The sequence below is a fragment of the Arachis stenosperma genome, chromosome 4 (assembly GCF_014773155.1).
Source record: "Arachis stenosperma cultivar V10309 chromosome 4, arast.V10309.gnm1.PFL2, whole genome shotgun sequence".
NCBI classification, from domain to species: Eukaryota; Viridiplantae; Streptophyta; class Magnoliopsida; order Fabales; family Fabaceae; genus Arachis; species Arachis stenosperma.
In genome coordinates, this window is record NC_080380.1 from 39,577,354 (window position 1) to 39,600,573 (window position 23,220).

Here is a 23,220-nt window from a genome sequence, read left to right on the forward strand (position 1 = left end):
ATATCTCAAATAACATTAATTTAAAAGAGTAATCTGTAACATGGAAGAGTTCATAAATTAAAATGGGATAAATAAAAATAAAGAACCTGGGATTGAGAGTCACTCATAAAACTAAGAGAAATCCTAAATCCTAATCCTAAGAGAGAGAGAGAGGAGAGAACCTCTCTCTCTAAAACTACATCTAAAACATAAAAAGTGAATTATGAAAACATTCTTATGAATGGATGCATTCCCCCACTTTATAGCCTCTAATCTATGTTCTCTGGGCCGAAAACTGAGTCAAAAATAGCCCAGAAGTCACTTCCAGCACTTTCTGGTTCGTACAGGTCGCGAAAAAGTGACGCGGCCGCATGGCTCATGCGGCCGCGCGGGTTGCGTTCCTGCCAGGTCACGCATCCGCGTGACTCACGCGTTCACGTCGCCTGGCGTCGGGGCAGCTATTACAAATTATATATCAAATTGAAGCCCTTGACGTTAGCTTTCCAACGCAACTGGAACCGCGTCGTTTGGACCTCTGTAGCTAAAGTTATAGCTGTTTGAGTGCGAAGAGATCAGGCTGGACAGCTTAGCAATTTCTCCAACTTATTGTATTCCTTCCACTTTTGCATGCTTTCTTCCCATCCTCCAAGCCATTCCTACCTTATAATATCTGAAAACACTTAACACACATATCAAGGCATCTAATGGTAATAATAAAGGATTAATAATAAGCAAATATAAGATCAAAGAAGCATGTTTTCAATCAAAGCACATAATTAGGAAGGCAAATGTAAAACATGCGAATTGTATGAATAAGTGGGTAAAGAGTTGATAAAATCCACTCAATTAAGCACAAGATAAACCATAAAATATGGGTTTATCAACCTCCCCACACTTAAACATTATCATGTCCTCATGCTAAACTCAAGAGAACTATAAAGATGAAAAGGAATGGTAGAATGTATGAAATGCAACCTATAAATGCAACTAAATGCAAGATGTTTCTACCTACTTGGTTAAGAATAAATAAGTTCTTCAAGACAAATATGAACTGGATTTCACTAATTCAAATCACAAAATACAATACAAATAACTTGCAAGAAGAAGATAGCTCATGAAAGCAGGGAACATAGAATTGAGCACTGAACCCTTACTGGTAGTGTATATCATTCTAACTCTCAAGTGTCTAGGGTCAATTCTCTCAATTTTCTACTAATCTTGCTTTCTATAGCTTGCTCTTCATCTAACAATCAACAAAAATTTAATGCACCAATACACAAATCAAGAGGTCTTTTAAGGGTTGTAATGGGGTTAGGGTCAAGGTAGGATTGTATTTGGCCAAGTGGACTAAAATTTGAATCCTTAATTAACATAAACTATTCCACCTAACTTAGGACAATCCATGTAATCATAATATAAAATCTGACTTCCCATTAACTATGTTTTCCACATATTCATGCATTCTAATTTCAAGTACAACTCATGTGCATTGCTTTCACCACTTACTTTGGGGCATTTTGTCCCCTTTCACTTATTTTGCTCTTTTTATATATATATATATATTTTTTTTCTTTTGTTTTTCTCAATGCATATGATTAATTTATTGAATGCATGAACATGTCCTAAACATTTCTTTCACATTTTCAGAAAATTCTAACATACTCAATTCTCAAACCAGATGTTTCCAAACCCACTCTTCCCCACACTTAATTCATAAGCATTCTCACTAGTCTAAGCTAACAAAGGATTCAAATTAAGGACATTATTGTTTTTCGCTTAGAGTTAATGATGTGCTAAAATAAAGAACAAATGGGTAAAATAGGCTCAAAATTGGTTTGCAATAGATAATGAAAAGGTTAAGGCCATATGGGTATGTAAGCTCAGTGAAACAAGGCCTCAATCATATAAGTGTATGCATACATTAAACAATGGAAATATAGAATTAAGCAAGACAACGATCACAATTTTAGAGAGAAAAGCACACACTAAAATTAAAATATTGGTTGATAAAATGCAACCAATCAAATAGGCTCAAAATCTCACTGGTTTTGTGTGTTCAAGCTTTAAACCATGTTCCAAAATAAAATTTCTTCATACAAGCTATTAAAAAAGTTTTTAATTTAAATTAGTGAAATACTATAAAAAGTTTCTTAAAAAAGAAAATATTACTTCAACCAAGTGGTAAAATATGCACAAATAAAACAGACATGTAATCAAACATGCAAATGCAACAATGAAAAACAAAGATTGGTGTTAAGAAGGGACTAACTGACCCGCGGAGATCGGTATCGACCTCCCCACACTTAAAGATTGCACCGTCCTCGGTGCATGCTAAGATGTACAGGTGGGCGGGTGGCTCCACAGCTTGTGCTCTTTGTGTTCCTTTCCTTGCCAATGGTATAAGAGTAGCGTTCTCTTTACCTTTCTTGGTGGCCATCCTGAAAGAAAACGAGAAAAGACATTAGCATTCAAGGTTTATAGCAAGGAGAAGAATAGAAAATGTGGTAATCAATGCACAGGTATGGATAATGATGTGAACACATGGTCATGACTACATGTGGCAAATCAATAGTGGAAATAGAGCAAGTGCATGTGAGGAAAATTGAATGCAAGGTGTTTATTGGCATGCCGGCAAAGGGCATGAGAAGCATAGGTCAAGCATTCAATGTCCAAATTAGATTACCAAGTCGCTCAAATTAATAAGATGTTTGTAAAAACAATTATATCTAAGTAATAAAATAGAAAAGGGGTTTTGTGAAAAGTAGGCATATAGAGTAGTAGATTTAGAAGAAATCTAAAAATAGTGCAAAATGCCATATGGGCATTTTCACAAACACATAGCATGCATGTTAAATAAGGTATGGAAAATATTAATTAGAACATGCAATTAACCCTTTATAATAATATGTAATTGTTTAAACAAATCCCAAACAATCCATAAGCAACATAAAAATAATGACCCAAATAAAATTCCAACACCAATGAAAATAATGCAATGAATGAAAGTATGCAAATAAATGAAATAAAATGAAAGAAAAGAAGAATGAGAAGTGAAAGAAAGGAAGAAGAGGTAAGTAAGAAGGAAATAAGAAAGAAGAAAAGATAGAAGAAATTAGGATTGGGGAAGAAAAGATAAGATATTTGGCAAATTAGGATAAGCTGTGCGACGCAAGCGACGCGGACGCGTGGGGCACGCGGTCGCGTAACTTGCGCTATAAATTAATCGACGCGGTCGCGTCGGTCACGCGGTCGCGTGACACGTTTTATGCTACTGGCGCGCGGGCAGCCTCGCGCTTGCACAACTCTCTGTTCAGAATCATATTAGTGCCAAAATTTAAGTGACGCAAACGCGTGGGGCATGCGATCGCGTGAGTGGGCTTTAATGGAATATGACGCGGTCGCGTGGGTCACGCAGCCGCGTGGGAAGGATTATGCGTTCAGCACCAATCCCGCACCACTCTCGCACAACTTTCGGGTGTGCACCACTTTGACGTCGAAATCTTGGTCACGCGGCTGCGTGGGTCACGCGGTCGCGTGGGAGGCCATTATTCCCATATGACGCGGTCGCATCAGCGACGCGGTCGCGTGGGGCAATTTGTGCCATTGGCACGCCTCCAGCCACGCTCTCGCGTGACTCTCTGTTCGTTTTTTATTTTCTCCCCTCTCCTCGCGACGCGGTCGCGTCGCTGAGGCGGTCGCGTCGCGTGGCATTTATATATATATATATATATATATATATATATATATATATATATATATATATATATATATATATATGCAAGTATGCAGTATGCAATGCTAATATGAATGTTATGCAAAACTCCAAGTTCAATACAATAAAATAAAATAAAACTTGAAAACAAATAAAACTGAATAAAAATGAAAAAGGAATGATCATACCATGGTGGGTTGTCTCCCACCTAGCACTTTTAGTTAAAGTCCTTAAGTTGGACATTTGATGAGCTTCCTGTCATGGTGGCTTATGCTTGTACTGATCCAGGAATCCCCACCAATGTTTGTATCTCCAGTAACCTCCGGGGTCCCAGACTAAGCACGTAAAGCCCTTATGAAGCTTTAAACAGATTCTTAGGCTCCCAGGGTGACAAATGTCAGAACAGATTCCAGGATCCCAAACCTTACCTTTACACCCGTATTTGTCTTGATCTGCATTTTTTCAGCCGGGTGAAAGGTGATCTGAATTCTCACTGCAGCGACCAAACAGCTTCCTAGACCCATTCAGTTGAGCTCTATACCAACCTTTGCGTTTAAACTTAAAGCTTCCAACCATAATGAACCTTGCAGGACAATTCTTACCACTGGCCATCTTCCGCTTACTCTTAATGTCACAAAGAGCTCTAAGTTGACCATCCATCTCCAGTAGCCCATATTCAAGTGGAATTAGAAAGCTAAGGGATATGAATTTTACCCACTTGAATGTTGTGAAGGATGATGGCAACTTAGGGGGAGGTGTTTCTAATGAACGTGCAAGCTCCACTCCCTTGTGCTCTTCTTCGACATCTTCCACCTCTTGGCAATCTTTTTCAATATCAACCTTGTCCTCTTGGTGGATTTCTTCCAATTCAATCTCTTCTTCAGTGTTCACCAAGGGCAAAGGAGGTTGTGCTTCTTCTTCTGTAATCTCCATGTCAAGTCCAATGGGAGAGGATTCAAATGTAGATAAGAATTCACTAATGATTGAATCCATCTCTTGATCGTCTCCTTCAAAGTCTTCAACCATGATATGTTTTGGAGGTTGTACACCCTCCTCAACATCAGCTTCAAACGTCTTTGAAGGATGCTCTATAACTTGACTTTCCCATGGAGGTTCAACATCTCCTAAGTCTTCAACCGCTTCTTCTTCTTCTTGAACAATGACAGCTTCTTCTACTCGTTCTAGTACGAATTCATTCTCTGTCTTGTTCACTGGGGTTTCTGGTATCTCCTTCATGCTACGCTCTTCACTAGACTGTCCACATGGAGTTGTGACTGATCCTTGTATAATTGAGTGCCGGGAAGCTAATTGACTCATTATTGCTTGCCCCAATTGATGAATGGTTGCCTGACATCGATCCACTGTTTCCTTGAGACGATCCTTTGTCTCTTGATACACTCGGCTTTCATAAATAGGATCATAGTGCTCTTGGATTGATGGATATGGAGATGGTGAATATTGAGGTGGTGGTTTTGTGAGTAATTAGGTTGGAATTGGGGTGGTTCTATATATGGTTCATATGGCTCATAAGGTGGTTGGTATAGTGGTTGAGGGTTAGGGTCATATGGGGGTGAATGGTGGAAAGGGGCTTGTGAGTGTGGTGGGTTGAGGTTGTGTTGAAAGGATGATCTCTGAGCATATGGTGGGGCTTGTTGGTAGCTACAAGGTGGTCCACCATATCTATCAGCTTGGGATGCATTGTAGCCTGGTCTTTGTCCATGATATCTAGGATGGTGTTGTTGCCTAAAGGGTTGATTAAATCCTCTTGCCTCCATCCATCCTTGATTGGTCTGACCTTGATGCATATTCCTGCTGTGGTTTCTATTTCCTTCAACAAAGTTAGAACCAAACTCAAAGCGAGAGGGGTGAGAATTCATAGTAGTTATCAGAAATAAGGGGAAAAAAGAGAAAATAAATAAACAAGTAAATGAAAAATATTTTTTTTTAGAAAAATATTTACAATAACCAATAATAAGGCACACGTTTGCAACTCCCCGGCAACGGCGCCATTTTGACGTTGGGATTTTTGCCAGTAAAAAATTTCATAAAAACAGTCGCGTTGTAGATATAGTATCTAAACCGACAGAAATCCCTTCGTACAAACGTTTTGGTTGTCACAAGTAACAAACCCCTTTAAAAATTGTTAACCGAGTATTTAAACATCGGGTCGTCTTCTCAAGGAATTGCAGGGAGGTATGTTCTTATTATTGGTTATGAGTTGAAAATTGGGGTTTAGGAGGTAAGGGGGCAGTATGTTGCACAAAAAATAATAAGAAAAATAAATAAATAAATATAAAATAAACTCTTAGAGAGGTATGGGAACTGGAGGTCCTATCCTGGTTATCCTTATCAATTGTAATGAGAATTGGATTTTTCTCCCACTTTGTTAACCTCTAACTATGAAGGTAAGTTAAGTGGATGAATTCCAATTTTCAATCAACAATGAGTTTGATAACTCTAGAGTCACCAATTATTTAACCAAAGCCAAAAGGAAAACTATCTACTCGAATAAAAATAATTTGGATAAGTACCAACAACATAAATTAAAGAAAGCAATCATAGATCTGAAATATCTCAAATAACATTAATTTAAAAGAGTAATCTGTAACATGGAAGAGTTCATAAATTAAATTGGGATAAATAAAAATAAAGAACCTGGGATTGAGAGTCACTCCTAAACCTAAGAGAAATCCTAAATCCTAATCCTAAGAGAGAGAGAGGAGAGAACCTCTCTCTCTAAAACTATATCTAAAACATAAAAAGTGAATTATGAAAGCATTCTTATGAATGGATGCATTCCTCCACTTTATAGCCTCTAATATGTGTTCTCTGGGCCGAAAACTGAGTCAGAAACAGCCCAGAAGTCACTTCCAGCACTTTCTGGTTCGTACAGGTCGCGGAAAAGTGACGCGGCCGCATGGCTCACGCGGACGCGCGGGTTGCGTTCCTGCCAGGTCACGCATTCGCGTCGCCTGGCATTGGGGTAGCTATGGCAAATTATATATCAAATCGAAGCCCCAGACATTAGCTTTCCAACGCAACTGGAACCGCGTCGTTTGGACCTCTGTAGCTAAAGTTATAGCCGTTTGAGTGCGAAGAGATCAAGCTGGACAGCTTAGCAATTTCTCCAACTTATTGTATTCCTTCCACTTTTGCATGCTTCCTTCCCATCCTCCAAGCCATTCCTGCCTTATAATATCTGAAAACACTTAACACACATATCAAGGCATCTAATGGTAATAAGAGAGGATTAATAATAAGCAAATATAAGATCAAAGAAGCATGTTTTCAATCAAAGCACATAATTAGGAAGGCAAATGTAAAACATGCGAATTGTATGAATAAGTGGGTAAAGAGTTCATAAAATCCACTCAATTAAGCACAAGATAAACCATAAAATATGGGTTTATCAAACCTCCTTTTGATGAAAAGCGATTTAGAACCTTCTACCATGCACTACAATTTGGTTGGATGGCTGACAAAGAAATCATATATGAATTAGGCTTTCAAGTCACACGAACTGAGTGCCCAGAAATCATATAAAAGGTGGAAAAAAGTCGATGGGAGCTCCTCGCCGATCCGATTACAAGGGTGAACACAACTCTGGTGAGAGAGTTTTATGCAAATGCAGTTAGACATGATAAGGCGGATGAATCCTATACAAGTTTCGTGAGAGGAGTCATGGTGGATTTTAGTCCCATGAGCATCATGAGAGTGCTGAAGTTGCGAAGCATACCCTTTGCAAAGGAGAGCTATCACTCAAGAATGGACAACAAACTCAACCACGACCAGATTTTAGAGGATATCTGTGTGCAAGGAGAAGATTGGGACAGAGACCCCAATAGAAAACCTAGATTTATAAAAAGAGGAGACCTCCTCCCTAAAGCCAAAGGGTGGTTTAAAATCGTAAGGAGATCCATCCTCCCAACAGGAAACAACTCATAGGTAAACCTTAAGAGAGCAACAATGGTGCAATGCCTAATGAAGGGAGTAGAAATCAAGGTTCATGAACTCACAGCCCAAGGCATTCGGAAGCTTGCTGAGAAGAGCGATTCTGGAGGAAAGTTGGGTTACCCCAGCACTATTCTCTGTCTTTGCAACCATGCTAGGGTGATATTCGAGGATGAAAACCCCGAGTGGATAAAGGTTGGCCTTCCAATCACTTATCGTCGGATGCATGCTGCTGCAACTCCACTACCTCAGCGAAGGGTAAGAAAGAGACCAGCTGAAGAGAAGAACTTTGCGTGGTCTAAGAATCTTTACAATTTGGTATTCGTTGCAAGTATAGCTCCTAAACCAACAGAAGTCCTTTCTTACAAACATTTTGGTTGTCACAAGTAACAAACCCTTTTTAAAATTGATAACCGAGTATTCAAACCTCGGTTCGTCTTCTCAAGCAATTGCAGGGAGGTATATTCTTATTATTGGTTATGGGTTTTGTAAATTGGGGTTTTGAAAGTGAGGAACAAGTAAATTAAATGACAAATAAAATAAATAATTAACTATAAAATAAACTCTTGGCAAGATATGAAAACTCGGAAGTCCTATCCTAGTTACTCCTATGAGAATGGAAGTTAATCCCACTTAGTTAACCTTTGCGTAAGCAAGGGAAAGTCAAGTGAACCAATTGGTTAGATTTTCCAAGTCCTAGCCAACTTCTAAGGAAAGACTAGAGTTAGTGGAATTCCAATTAATCAACCGACATGACAATCAATCCTGAATAGTTGATAACTGAAGAGCTTCCAGTTAATCAATTAAAGCCAATAATATAAAAATCTAAATAAAAATCTTAGATCTGAGATACCTCAATTGCATTAATAAGAGAAAATCAATCTAAACATAAAGAATTCATAAGTCAATCTGACAACATAAGTAATTAAATGAGAGCATTAAAGTATCTGAAAGTAAAAGAGAAATATAAAGTAAAAGAAATATTGAACCTGATGAAGAGTTGAAATCCTAAATCCTTTAAGAGGAATCCTAATCCTAAAACCTAAGAGAGAGGAGAGAACCTCTCCCTCAAAACTACATCTAAATCATGAAAAATAACTAATTGGCGAGCCCCCTTTGAATGGATGCATTCTCCCACTTTATAACCTCAAATCTGTGCTTTCTAGACTTGGATTTGGGCCAAAAAGGGGCTTCAAAAATTGCTGGGAGCGTTTTCTGTAATTTCTGGTCCGTGGCCTCTGTTGCGCGTCCGCGTGGGCCACGCGGTCGCGTTATCTGGAGTTTTCCGTGTCACGCGGTCGCGTCAATCATGCGTCCACATCATATGCGTTTCGCTCAAGGTGCGTGATCGCGTCAATCATGCGATCGCGTCATTGCCATTTCGCGCTGGCATGCGGCTGCGTCGCCCATGCAATCGCGTCACTACCAGTTTCTTCAAAAACTCCGTTTTATGCTTTCCTTCCATTTTCGCATGTTTTCTTTTCATCCTTTAAGTCATTCCTGCCTTAGAAGATCTGAAATTACTCAACACACGAATCACGGCATCGAATGGCAATAAAAGATAATTAAAATTAATACTTTTAAAGCCTAGAAAACATGTTTTTCACATACATCTCATAATAAGGAAGGGAAGGTAAAACCATGCAATTTCACATGCATAAGTGGGTGAAGGATTGAATAGAACACCTAAATTCAGCACAAATTATATCATAAAATATGGGTTTATCAACAGCCCATCAAGCTGAAGAAGGACAACATCCACATGAGCAAGCCCCATCCACCTTAAGCATGCACCAATTACAAGAGGCTATTGATACTTTATCTAGGCAATGCATGGAAAATCAGGGGGCACAGAAGGAGTTTCAAATTCAATTAATGGACCGCCAAGAAGAATCACTCTCTAGATGGATGAATCAGCAAGGGGAATGGCAAAAACAATTGATGGACCAGCAATTGGAACAAGGGAGATGGTGGACGAAATTGTGATCATCATTATATGTTTCTTGGATTTTGAATGAATATACTCTTAGGGCACTGTTTATTTTCACAACTCCGTTCAACTAACCAGCAAGTGTACTGGGTCATCCAAGTAATAAACCTTACGTGAGTAAGGGTCGAATCCACAGAGATTGTTGGTATGAAGCAAGCTATGGTCACCTTGTAGATCTCAGTCAGGCGAATTTAAACATGATATTTTATTGGATTAAATAAATAAAAAGGAATAATAAAAAGGATAGAATACTTATGCAGATTCATTAGTAGAGGTATCAGTTAAGTATATGCAGATGCTGTATGGCTCAAGGACGCCTGCTCTCCTACTCCTTCTACCCAATCCTTCTTACTCCTTTCCATGGCAAGCTTTGTATAGGGGTTCACCATCAACTGTGGCTACTTTCAATCCTCTCGGGGAAATATCCTATGCGACTGTCACTCGCACAGCTAACCAGTCTGGAGGCATCACCCATGGTTGATGGCTACATCCCATCCTCGCAGTGAAAACTAATGCTCACGCACTCTGTCACAGTACGGCTAATCACCGGTTCATTCCCTCCCCTACTGGAATAGAATCCCTCTTTTGCGTCTGTCACTAACGCCCAGCAGGTTACAAGTTTGAAGCACGTCACAGTCATTCATTATCGGAATCCTACTCGGAATACCACAGACAAGGTTAGACTTTCCGGATTCCCAGGATCCTACTCGGAACACCACAGACAAGGTTGGACTTTCCGGATCCTCATAAATGACGCCATCCATCTAGCTTATACCACGAAGATTCTGTTGGAGAATCTAAGAGATACACATTCTAGTTTCTTTGCATGTAGAACGGAAGTGGTTGTCAATCACGCGCGTTCATCAGTGAGAATAATAATGAGGGTTATCTAACTCATCACATTCATCATGTTCTTGGGTACGAATGAATATCTTGGAATAAGAATAAGAGAGATTTGAATAAAAGAAAATAGAACTTCATTAATACTTGAGGTACAGCAGAGCTCCACACCCTTAATCTATGGTGTGCAGAAACTCCACCGTTGAAAATACATAAGCAAAAGGTTCAGGCATGGCCGAATGGCCAGCCCCCTAAAACGTGATCAATGATCTCCTAAGATGAAGAATAAAACAGAACTGAGACCAAAGATGTCTAATACAATAGATAAGTGTCCTATATATACTAGACTAGCTACTAGGGTTTACATGAGTAAGTAATTGATGCATAAATTCACTTCCGGGGCCCACTTGGTGTGTGCTTGGGCTGAGCTTGATTAATCCACGAGCTAAGGCATTGATTGGCGTTGAACTTTGAGTTATGACGTGTTTTGGGCGTTCAACTCCGGATTATGACGTTTTTCTGGCGTTTAACTCCAGACAGCAGCATGTACTTGGCGTTCAACGCCAAGTTACGTCGTCATTCTTCGAATAAAGTATGGACTATTATATATTTCTGGAAAGCCATGGATGTCTACTTTCCAACGCCGTTGAGAGCGCGCCATTTGGAGTTCTGTAGCTCCAGAAATTCCATTTCGAGTGCAGGGAGGTCAGAATTCCAACAGCATCAGCAGTCCTTTTGTCAGCCTCTTTCAGAGTTTTGCTCAAATCCCTCAATTTCAGTCAGAATTTACCTAAAATCACAGAAAAACACACAAACTCATAGTAAAGTCCAGAAATGTGAATTTAACATAAAAACTAAGGAAAAAATCCCTAAAAGTAGCTTGAACTTACTAAAAACTACTTAAAAACAATGCCAAAAAGCGTATAAATTATCCGCTCATCACAACACCAAACTTAAATTGTTGCTTGTCCCCAAGCAACTGAAAATCAAATAGGATAAAAAGAAGAGAATATACTATAAAGTCCAAAATATCAATGAATATTAATTTAATTACATGAGCGGGACTTGTAGCTTTTTGCTTCTGAACAGTTTTGGCATCTCACTTTTTCCTTTGAAGCTCAAAGTGATTGGCGTCTCTAGGAACTTAGAATTTCGGATAGTGTTATTGACTTTCCTAGTTAAGCATGTTGATTCTTGAACACAGCTACTTATGAGTCTTGGCTGTGGCCCTAAGCACCTTGTCTTCCAGTATTACCACCGGATACACAAATGCCACAGACACATAACTGGGTGAACCTTTTCAGATTGTGACTCAGCTTTGCTAGAGTCCCCAGTTAGTGGTGTCCAGAGCTCTTAAGCACACTCTTTAGCTTAAGATCACGACTTTAACCATTCAGTCTCAAGCTTTTCACTTGGACCTTCATGACACAAGCACATGGTTAGGGACAACTTGATTTGGCCGCTTAGGCCTGGATTTAATTTCCTTGGGCCCTCCTATCCATTGATGCTCAAAGCCTTGGATCCTTGCTTTAAAATTTTCGCCATTTTTTTTCACTGCTTTTTCTTGCTTCAAGAATCAATTTCATGATGTTTTTCAGATCATCAATAACATTTCTCTTTGTTCCTCATTCTTTCAAGAACCAACAATTTTAACACTCATAAACAACAAGATCAAAAGACATATGCACTGTTCATTCATTCATTCAGAAAACAAAAAGCATTGTCACCACATCAATATAATTAAACTAAATTCAATAATAATTTCGAAAATTATGTACTTCTTGTTCTTTTGAATTAAAACATTTTTCTTTTAAGAGAAGTGAAGGATTAATGGAATTTATTCATATCTTTAAGGCATGGTTACACACTAATGATCATGAAAGAAAGACACAAAACATAGATAAACATAATACTTAAAAACCGAAAAAACAGAAAGAAATAAAGAACAAGGAATGAATCCACCTTTAGTGGCGTCTTCTTCTTGAAGGACCAATGATGTTCTTCAACTCTTCTATGTCCCTTCCTTGCCTTTGTTGCTCCTCCCTCATTGCTCTTTGATCTTCTCTTATTTCTTGGAATGATGGAGTGCTCATGATGTTCCACCCTTAGTTGCTTCCAATATTTGTGTGGAGGACAACTTATCCCTTGAGGTATCTCAGGGATCTCTTGATTTGCAGCCACATGTTCTACCCAACTGAGCTATTCCAGCTTATATGAGTCTTTCCATCTCCCATGACTCAGAGGTGGAAGCTTTTGTCTTCCCTTTGAGGTTTCTCTGGCCTTAGGTGCCATTAATGGTAATGGAAAAGCAAAAAAGCTATGCTTTTACCACACCAAACTTAAAATATTGCTCGCCCTCAAGCAAGAGAAGAAGAAAGAAGAGAAGAAGAAGAAGAAGAAGAAGAAAAATGGAGGTGAGTGAGGGGAGATGGATTCGGCTATATGGGTGGGATTGGGTGGGAAAGAATTTTGAATTTTGAAGGTGAGTGGGGTTTATGGGAAAGGGTGAGTGGTGAATGAAAAACAGAAGGGATGACCATGAATGGGGAGAGAGAGAGAGGGCGAGGTAGGTGGGGATCCTGTGAGGTTCACAGATCCTGAGGTGATCCTGTGGGGGTCCACAGATCCTGAGGTGTCAAGGAATTCCATCCTTGCACCAAATAGGCATGTAAAATGCCTTCGTGCATCATTCTAGCGTTCAAATGCCCATTGATGCACGTTCTGGGCGTTCAACGCCCATGTGATGCATGTTCCTGGCGTTGAACGCCAGTTTCATGCTTGTTACTGGCGTTCAGCGCCAGTTTGTCCTCTCTGTGCACATTCCTGGCGTTCAGCGCCAGGAAGTAGCTTGTTTCTGGCGTTCAGCGCCAGAATGGTGCTCTGTTCTGGCGTTGAACGCCAGCCCGTGCGTCCTCCAGGGTGAAAAATTTTTTTCTTCTGTTTTTGACTCTGTTTTTAATTTTTTTGATTTTTTTGTGACTCCTCATGATCATGTACCTAATAAAACACAAAAATAACAAGGAAACAAAATAAAATAAAATTAGATAAATAAAATTGGGCTGCCTCCCAACAAGCGCTTCTTTAATGTCAATAGCTTGACAGTGGCTCTCATGGAGCCACCTGGTGATCAGGTCAATTTAGTGTGTAGTCCCAACACCAGACTTAGAGTTTGGATATGGGGTTTGAACACCAAAACTTAGAGTTTGGTTGTGGCCTCACAACACCAAACTTAGAGTTTGACTGTGTGGGCTCTTCTTGACTCTGAACTGAGAGAAGCTCTTCATGCTTACTCTCTTTTGTCACAGAGGGATGGCCATGTGCCTTAAACACAAGGTAGTCCCTATTTAATTGAAGGACTAACTCACCTCTATTGACATCTATCACAGCTTCTGCTGTGGCTAGGAAAGGTCTTCCTAGGATGATGCATTTATCATCTTCCTTCCTAGTGTCTAGGATTATGAAATCAGTAGGGATGTAAAGGCCTTCAACCCTTACTAGCACGTCCTCTACTATTCCATATGCTTGTCTTATGGACTTATCTGCCAATTGTAATGAGAACAAGGCAGGTTGTACCTCAATGATCCCCAGCTTCTCCATTACAGAGAGTGGCATAAGATTTATCCCTGACCCAAGGTCACATAGAGCTTTTTCAAAGCTCATGGTGCCAATGGTGCAAGGTATTAAGAACTTGCCAGGATCTTGTTTCTTTTGAGGTAGAGTTCTCTGAATCCAAGTATCTAGTTCACTAATGAGCAAGGGAGGTTCACTTTCCCAGGTCTCATTACCAAATAGCTTGGCATTCAGCTTCATGATAGCTCCTAAATATTGAGCAACTTGCTCTCCAGTCACATCTTCATTCTCTTCAGAGGATGAATATTCTTCAGAGCTCATGAATGGCAGAAGGAGATTTAAAGGAATCTCTATGGTCTCTAGATGAGCCTCAGATTCCTCAGGATCCTTAATAGGAAACTCCTTCTTGCTTGAGGAACGTCCCAGGAGGTCTTCCTCACTAGGATTTTCGTCCTCCTCCTCCTTAGTGCATTCGGCCACTTTGATTAAATCAATGGCCTTGCACTCTCCTTTTGGATTCTCTTCTGTATTACTTGGGAGAATACTAGGAGGAGTTTCAATAACTTTCTTACTTTGCTGGCCCACTTGTGCCTCCAGATTTCTAATGGAGGATCTTGTTTCATTCATGAAACTGAAAGTGGCCTTTGACAGATCAGAGACTATATTGGCTAAATTAGAATTGTTTTGTTCAGAGTTCTCTGTCTGTTGCTGAGAAGATGATGGATATGGCTTGCTATTGCCCAGCTTAGTACGTCCACCATTGTTAAAACCTTGTTAAGGTTTTTGTTGATCCTTCCATGAGAAATTTGGATGATTTCTCCATGATGAGTTATAGGTGTTTCCATAAGGTTCACCCATGTAATTAACCTCTGCCATGGCAGGGTTCTCAGGATCATAAGCTTCTTCAGAAGCTGCCTCTCTAGTACTGTTGGATGCATGTTGCAATTCATTCAGATTTTGAGAGATTATGTTGACCTGTTGAGTCAACATTTTGTTCTGAGCCAATATGGCATTCAGAGCATCAATTTCAAGAACTCCTTTCTTCTGAGGTACCCCATTATTCACGGAATTCCTCTCAGAGGTGTACATAAACTGGTTGTTTGCAACCATGTCAATGAGTTCTTGAGCCTCTTCAGGCGTTTTCTTCAGGTGAATAGATCCACCTGCAGAATGATCCAATGACATTTTCGAAAATTCAGAGAGACCATAATAGAATATATCTAATATGGTCCATTCTGAAAACATGTCAGATGGACATCTCTTGGTCAGCTGCTTGTATCTTTCCCAAGCTTCATAGAGGGATTCACCATCTTTTTGTTTGAAGGTTTGAACATCCACTCTCAGCTTGCTCAGCTTTTGAGGAGGAAAGAACTTATCCAAGAAGGCAGTGACCAGCTTATCCCATGAGTCCAGGCTATCCTTGGGTTGTGAATCCAACCATACTCTAGCTCTGTCTCTTACAGCAAAAGGGAAAAGCAAGAGTCTGTAGACTTCAGGATTAACTCCATTTGTCTTTACAGTGTCACAGATCTGCAAGAACTCAGTTAAAAACTGGTAAGGATCTTCAGATGGAAGTCCATAAAACTTGCAGTTTTGTTGCATTAAAGCAACTAGTTGAGGCTTAAGCTCAAAGTTATTGGCTCCAATGGCAGGAATGGATATGCTTCTTCCATCAAACTTGGACGTTGGCTTAGTGAAGTCACCAAGCATTCTCCTTGCATTATTATTATTATTTTCTTCTGCCATCTCTTTCTCTTGTTCGAAAATTTCTAGAAGGTCTCTTCTGGATTGTTGTAATTTAGCTTCTTTTAATTTTCTCTTCAGAGTCCTTTCAGATTCTGGATCAAGTTCAACAAGAGTGCCTTTATCCCTGTTCCTGCTCATATGAAAGAGAAGAAAACAAGAAAAGAAAGAGGAATCCTCTATGTCACAGTATAGAGATCCCTTTATGTTAGTAGAAAAAGAAAGGGGTAGAAGAAGAGGGGGAGACAAAGAATGTAATGTAATGGAAGAAACACAACTGTGAGGATGGCAGAGATGTGAGATGAGATATTAGGATATGAATAAATAAATAGAATAAGATGGGGGAGGGATAATTTTCGAAAATTATTTTGAAAAAGAGTTAGTGATTTTCGAAAATTAGAGATAAAATGTAATTAAAATTAAAACATGAAACAATTAATTAATTAAAAAGAATTTTTGAAAAAGAGAGAGATATTTTCGAAAATTGGAGAGGGAGAAGTAGTTAGGTGATTTTGAAAAAGATAAGAAACAAACACACAGTTAGTTAGTTGCTTGAAAAAGATTTGAAATCAAAATTTAAAAAGATAAGAAGATAAGAAGTTAGATAAGATATTTTGAAATCAAATTTTAAAAAATATAAAATTTTTGAAAAAGATAAAATAAAAGATAAAGAGATTTAATTCAGAAATTTTAAATTTATTTACTTCACTAACAAGAAACTACAAGATAAGATTCTAGAACTTAAAGATTGAACCTTTCTTAACAAGAAAGTAACAAACTTCAAATTTTTTGAACCAATCACATTAATTGTTAGCTAATTTTTGAAAAATTAGATATAAAAGATAAGAAAAAGATTTTGAAGATATTTTGAAAAAGATTTTTAAAATTTTCGAAAATAATAAAAAAAAATGAAAAAGATATGATTTTTGAAAAAGATTTTGAAAAGATAAGATTTTTAAAATTGAAATTTTGACTTAACTTGTAAGAAATAACTAATTTTAAAAATTTTTGACCAAGTCAAACCAAAATTTTGAAATTTTTGGAGGGAAATAAGGAAAAGATATATTTTTTTTTTATTTTTGAATTTTTAATTATGAGAGAGAAAAAACAACAAAAATACTCAATGCATGAAATTTTTAGATCAAAACTATGAATGCATGCAAGAATGCTATGAATGTCAAGATGAACACCAAGAACACTTTGAAGATCATGATGAACATCAAGAACACAATTTTGAAAAATTTTTGATGCAAAGAAAACATGCAAGACACCAAACTTAGAAATCTTTAATGCATGGAAAATATGAATGCAAAAGTGCACAAGAAAAACAACAAAAGACACCAAACAAGAAATCATCAAGATCAAACAAGAAGACTTATCAAGAACAACTTGAAGATCATGAAGAACACTATGAATGCATGAGATTTTCGAAAAAAAATGCAAAAAATTTTTAAAGCATGCAATTGACACCAAACTTAAAAATTTACTCAAGACTCAAACAAGAAACACAAAATATTTTTGGTTTTTTTTTTATGATTTTCTAATTTTTTTGGATTTCTATTAATATTTTCGAAAATAAAGTTAGAAAAACGAAAAATAAAAAGAAAAATTTTTGAAAAAGATTTTTGAAAAGAAAAGTACCTAATCTGAGCAACAAGATGAACCGTCAGTTGTCCATACTCGAACAATCCCCGGCAACGGCGCCAAAAACTTGGTGGACGAAATTGTGATCATCATTATATGTTTCTTGGATTTTGAATGAATATACTCTTAGGGCACTGTTTATTTTCACAACTCCGTTCAACTAACCAGCAAGTGTACTGGGTCGTCCAAGTAATAAACCTTACGTGAGTAAGGGTCGAATCCACAGAGATTGTTGGTATGAAGCAAGCTATGGTCACCTTGTAGATCTCAGTCAGGCGAATTTAAACATGATATTTTATTGGATTAAATAAATAAAAAGGAATAATAAAAAGGATAGAATACTTATGCAGATTCATTAGTAGAGGTATCAGTTAAGTATATGCAGATGCTGTATGGCTCATGGACGCCTGCTCTCCTACTCCTTCTACCCAATCCTTCTTACTCCTTTCCATGGCAAGCTTTGTATAGGGGTTCACCATCAACTGTGGCTACTTTCAATCCTCTCGGGGAAATATCCTATGCGGCTGTCACTCGCACAGCTAACCAGTCTGGAGGCATCACCCATGGTTGATGGCTACATCCCATCCTCGCAGTGAAAACTAATGCTCACGCACTCTGTCACAGTACGGCTAATCACCGGTTGGTTCCCTCCCCTACTGGAATAGAATCCCTCTTTTGCGTCTGTCACTAACGCCCATCAGGTTACAAGTTTGAAGCACGTCACAGTCATTCATTACCGGAATCCTACTCGGAATACCACAGACAAGGTTAGACTTTCCGGATTCCCAGGATCCTACTCGGAACACCACAGACAAGGTTGGACTTTCCGGATCCTCATAAATGCCACCATCCATCTAGCTTATACCACGAAGATTCTGTTGGGGAATCTAAGAGATACACATTCAAGCTTCTTTGCATGTAGAACGGAAGTGGTTGTCAATCACGCGCGTTCATCAGTGAGAATAATAATGAGGGTTATCTAACTCATCACATTCATCATGTTCTTGGGTACGAATGAATATCTTGGAATAAGAATAAGAGAGATTTGAATAAAAGAAAATAGAACTTCATTAATACTTGAGGTACAGCAGAGCTCCACACCCTTAATCTATGGTGTGCAGAAACTCCACCGTTGAAAATACATAAGCAAAAGGTTCAGGCATGGCCGAATGGCCAGCCCCCTAAAACGTGATCAATGATCTCCTAAGATGAAGAATAAAACAGAACTGAGACCAAAGATGTCTAATACAATAGATAAGTGTCCTATATATACTAGACTAGCTACTAGGGTTTACATGAGTAAGTAATTGATGCATAAATTCACTTCCGGGGCCCACTTGGTGTGTGCTTGGGCTGAGCTTGATTAATCCACGAGCTAAGGCATTGATTGGCGTTGAACTTTGAGTTATGACGTGTTTTGGGCGTTCAACTCCGGATTATGACGTTTTTCTGGCGTTTAACTCCAGACAGCAGCATGTACTTGGCGTTCAACGCCAAGTTACGTCATCATTCTTCGAATAAAGTATGGACTATTATATATTGCTGGAAAGCCCTGGATGTCTACTTTCCAACGCCGTTGAGAGCTCGCCATTTGGAGTTCTGTAGCTACAGAAAATCCATTTCGAGTGCAGGGAGGTCAGAATTCCAACAGCATCAGCAGTCCTTTTGTCAGCCTCTTTCAGAGTTTTGCTCAAATCCCTCAATTTCAGTCAGAATTTACCTGAAATCACAGAAAAACACACAAACTCATAGTAAAGTCCAGAAATGTGAATTTAACATAAAAACTAAGGAAAACATCCCTAAAAGTAGCTTGAACTTACTAAAAACTACTTAAAAACAATGCCAAAAAGCGTATAAATTATCCGCTCATCAGGAGACAATGGAGTGAATCCTTCCATAACCTGAACCAGAAGCAAGATCAACAACAAGAAGCCATCCAAAGGCTAATCAACATCCAAGCACATCAAGGTGCACACATTCATGAGATGCATAGGAAACAAAGAGAACAAGCAGATCTTTTCGATGAATACAGAACATTCTCGAAAGGAGTCTACATGAGTGAGACTGAATATCATGTGAATACCCAAGCCAGGCTTGGGTACCTAGTCGGACAACTACCTGTATTGCATCCTGGGATCACAAAATATGAGGATGTAAAGGATGAATTAGCACGAGTGGAGCGCGAAAGGGCCGAACAGAGTCATGAGTTAGTAAGGAAAGCACTGGAAGATTGGAAAATTGCTAGAATGAATTGGATGAAAGGAAGCACAAGCGGACAAAGTGAACATAAAGGGGACAAGGAAGCAGAAGAACATGAGCATTCTAATAAGTGAAAGGTGGTGAAGTTCCTTCTTAGTTCTACCTTTTACAAAGCTTTAAATAAGGAAAATCATGTATGAAATAGAACATGCTTCCATGAGTAGCTTAGGATTTTCAATTTTGCATTTAAGTTTTTCATTGCTTAGGTTTATGTTTATTGAGCCTAATGTCTCTAGTGTTCACTTCCACCTCTCTTATTTGTATGCTTGTCTTTTAAGTTAATAAAAAAATGCTATGAAAAGAACAAGAGTGGAGTTATTTGGTGAAGTAGGTTCTGAATGTTTGTGGTAGGATGATTAGTAAGCTAAGTTGGTTCACCCAAACAAGGAAAGAAGGCAACTATCTACCCTGAATCCTCAGCTTGAAACACATCCTCTGAGACTAACCAAATAATAAGATCCCAATAAGAAAAGAGAAAGAGCAATAAAAGTAAAAAAGGAAAGAAACACAATAAGAAACAATGCTAGGCATCAAGGGTTTTAAGATTGAGGCATGTGTCTGTGGTGTTCATGTGCAAGGGATATGCTTGGATGAATAAGCTCTTAGGGGTGCCTCATCACTTGGTAACTTGGATTAACTAATCCGGGATTATCAGCTGAAAGTCCACTATCAAGAGTGACCCTTGCTACAGAACACTTAGTAACCCAAAGAGGTGCTGGACACCAAGGTCTCAAGAAAGAAAAAGAACAAACCATGTGTCTGTGGTGTGTATGTATGAGGAAAAGAGACTTGGGGGAGTAAGTCCGTAGGGGTGTCTTAACACCTAGCACCTTGAGCCAACTAGTTCGGGAGTGTTGACTGAAAGCTTATCATAAAGAGTCGCCCTCTTACAGAGCACTTAGCCAAAAGAAGAATGTAATAAACCTTGGAAAAGAAAGAAGGATCAACAATTAAGGAGTCTCAAAGGATGTAATCAAGAGAGTGACCAAGGACTTGATAAAGGCTTGAAACCTAGTAAAGGAAAGAACCTAAGTTGCTATGCATGAAACCCCATAAACCAGGAATTCTACTTCTATATTATCTTCTTGCTCTTTCATTCATTCTTCCTATGTTTTAGTACTTGCTTAGGGACAAGCAAGCTTTAAGTTTGGTGTTGTGATGCCAGGACATCTAGGCCAGTTTCACTGACCTTTTCTTTATTATTTTAAGGTAGTTTCATGCATTTTCTTAGTGAATAAGGCAAGTTTTGAATGAAAATACACTTACACCTTGATTCAAGCAACTATTGTAAATTTCACATGATTTCATGAGGATTTTGCTAGAATTGAATGATAAATTGATGATGCATAATCTCATGACCTTGGCTAGAGCTTTGATGCACTTTATTTGCTTGATTTCAGGACAAAGGAAGCAAGGAAGAACCACGTTAGTACTCACGTTAATCTAGTTAACGTGACCACTAACGTGGAATGGTAAATAGCTTGCAACGTTAAGGAGAAAAGTGATCACCAATAACACCCACGAAGCCATCATAAGCCCACGTTAATTGCCACGTTAATTAAGTTAACGTGGTAGTTAACGTGGAGACAAAAGAAAGCTCCAACGTTAGTGGTAAAAGTGAACACCACTAACGTTCCAAGATTTGGCAATGAGCCACGTTAAGAGTCACGTTAACTTAGTTAACGTGAACTCTAACGTGGAAGAGAGGAATAATGCCAACGTTAGTGACACTCACCTTTGTCACTAACGTTGGATCAACTAGCATTGCCCACGTTAGTGGTCACGTTAAGACCACTAACGTGAAAGTTAACGTAGAGCTGAGATTGATGAGCCAACATTAGTGACACTCACCTTTGTCACTAACGTTGGAAGATGACATAACTACCACGTTAGTGGCCATGTTAATTTAGTTAACGTGAGCTCTAACGTGGAAAGTAGGGGCACTTTGAGCATTAGTGACAAAGGTAAGTGTCACTAACGCTCTCGAAGGTGAAGCATAACCACGTTAAGAGCCACGTTAGTTACACTAACGTGAACTCTAACGTAGGGACAAAGGGCATAAGGCAACGTTATTGGGAAAGGTGAGTCCCAATAACGCTAGTGAAGATTTACAAGGCAACGTTAGTGGTCACGTTAGTACTACTAACGTTGAAGTTAACGTAGGCTAATGAGGTTGGAACGTTAGTGAAAATTGTGATTGCCACTAACGTTATCGAACCCACAATGTCACTTAACGTTAACTTCACTAACGCCCATGCCTAATTCATACTTCTCCGCAAGCTGGGTGATAAACCCCAATTTGACGGTTTATCTTGTATTGAATTTAGAGTATTTTGATGACCTTTACCCACATTTATTCAATGAAATAGCATGGTTTTATAACTTCTCCTTTAATTGTGCTTAAGAGTGAAAACATGCTTTTTAGGTCTTAAAATAGCTAAGTTTAATTCACCTTGATTCCATTAGATGCCTTGATATGTTTGTTAAGTGATTTAAGGTTTAGGAGGCAAAGATTGGATCAAGGGAATGAAGAAAGAAAGCATGAAAAGTTGGAGAACTCATGAAGAAATGAAAGAACCGGAAAGCTGTCAAGCCGACCTCTTCGCACTTAAACGACCATAACTTGAGATACAAAGGTCCAAATGATGCGGTTTCAGTTGGGTTAGAAAGCTAACATCCAGGGCTTCGAAACGATATAAGATTTGCCATAGTTGCTACACGTATGGTGGCGCGCACGCGCATAGTACACGCACGCGCCGTTGCTGCCACCTGGTTCACTTAAAGCACAACGTGGCCAGCGATTTTAGAAGCCTTGTGGGCCCAATCCAACTCATTTCTGATGCTATTTAAGCCAATGATTGAAGGGAAATCAACATACTTTTACCACAAGTTAGTTACCATTAGTTTTAGTTTAGTTTTGGAAGTAGTTTCTAGAGAGAGAAGCTCTCACTTCTCTCTAGGATTAGGATTAGGATTAGGATTAGGCTTAATTCTTAGATCTGGATCTATTTCTTCTTCTTCTCTCTTCCAATTTTCGTTCCTCCCCTCTATTGTAGTTATAGAGTTCTTCTTCTAATGTAATTCCTTTGTTTGTAGTTTGTGATTTCTCTTTTGTAGATCTACATTTCTCCTTCAATGCAATTGGTAAGTTCTTTGTTGTTTCATGATTGATTTGGTTTTCTATTGTAGACCTCTTGCTTTTGTAGTTAGATCTTTCTTTAATTCTTGCAAATTCATGTGTTTACTTGTATTGCACTCTATGTGTTTGATGAAATGTCTCTTATAGCTATTAGTTAGATTTTGTTTCTCTTGGCCTAGGTAGAGTAATTAGTGACACTTGAGTTATCTAATTCCTTTGTTGATTGGTAATTGGAGGGATTGCTAATTGGTTTGGAGTGCACTAAAGCTAGTCTTTCCTTGGGAGTTGGCTAGGACTTGTGGCTCAAGTCAATTCATCCACTTGACTTTCCTTTATTTAGTCAGGGTTAACTAAGTGGTAGCAATGAACAATTCTCATCACAATTGAGAAGGA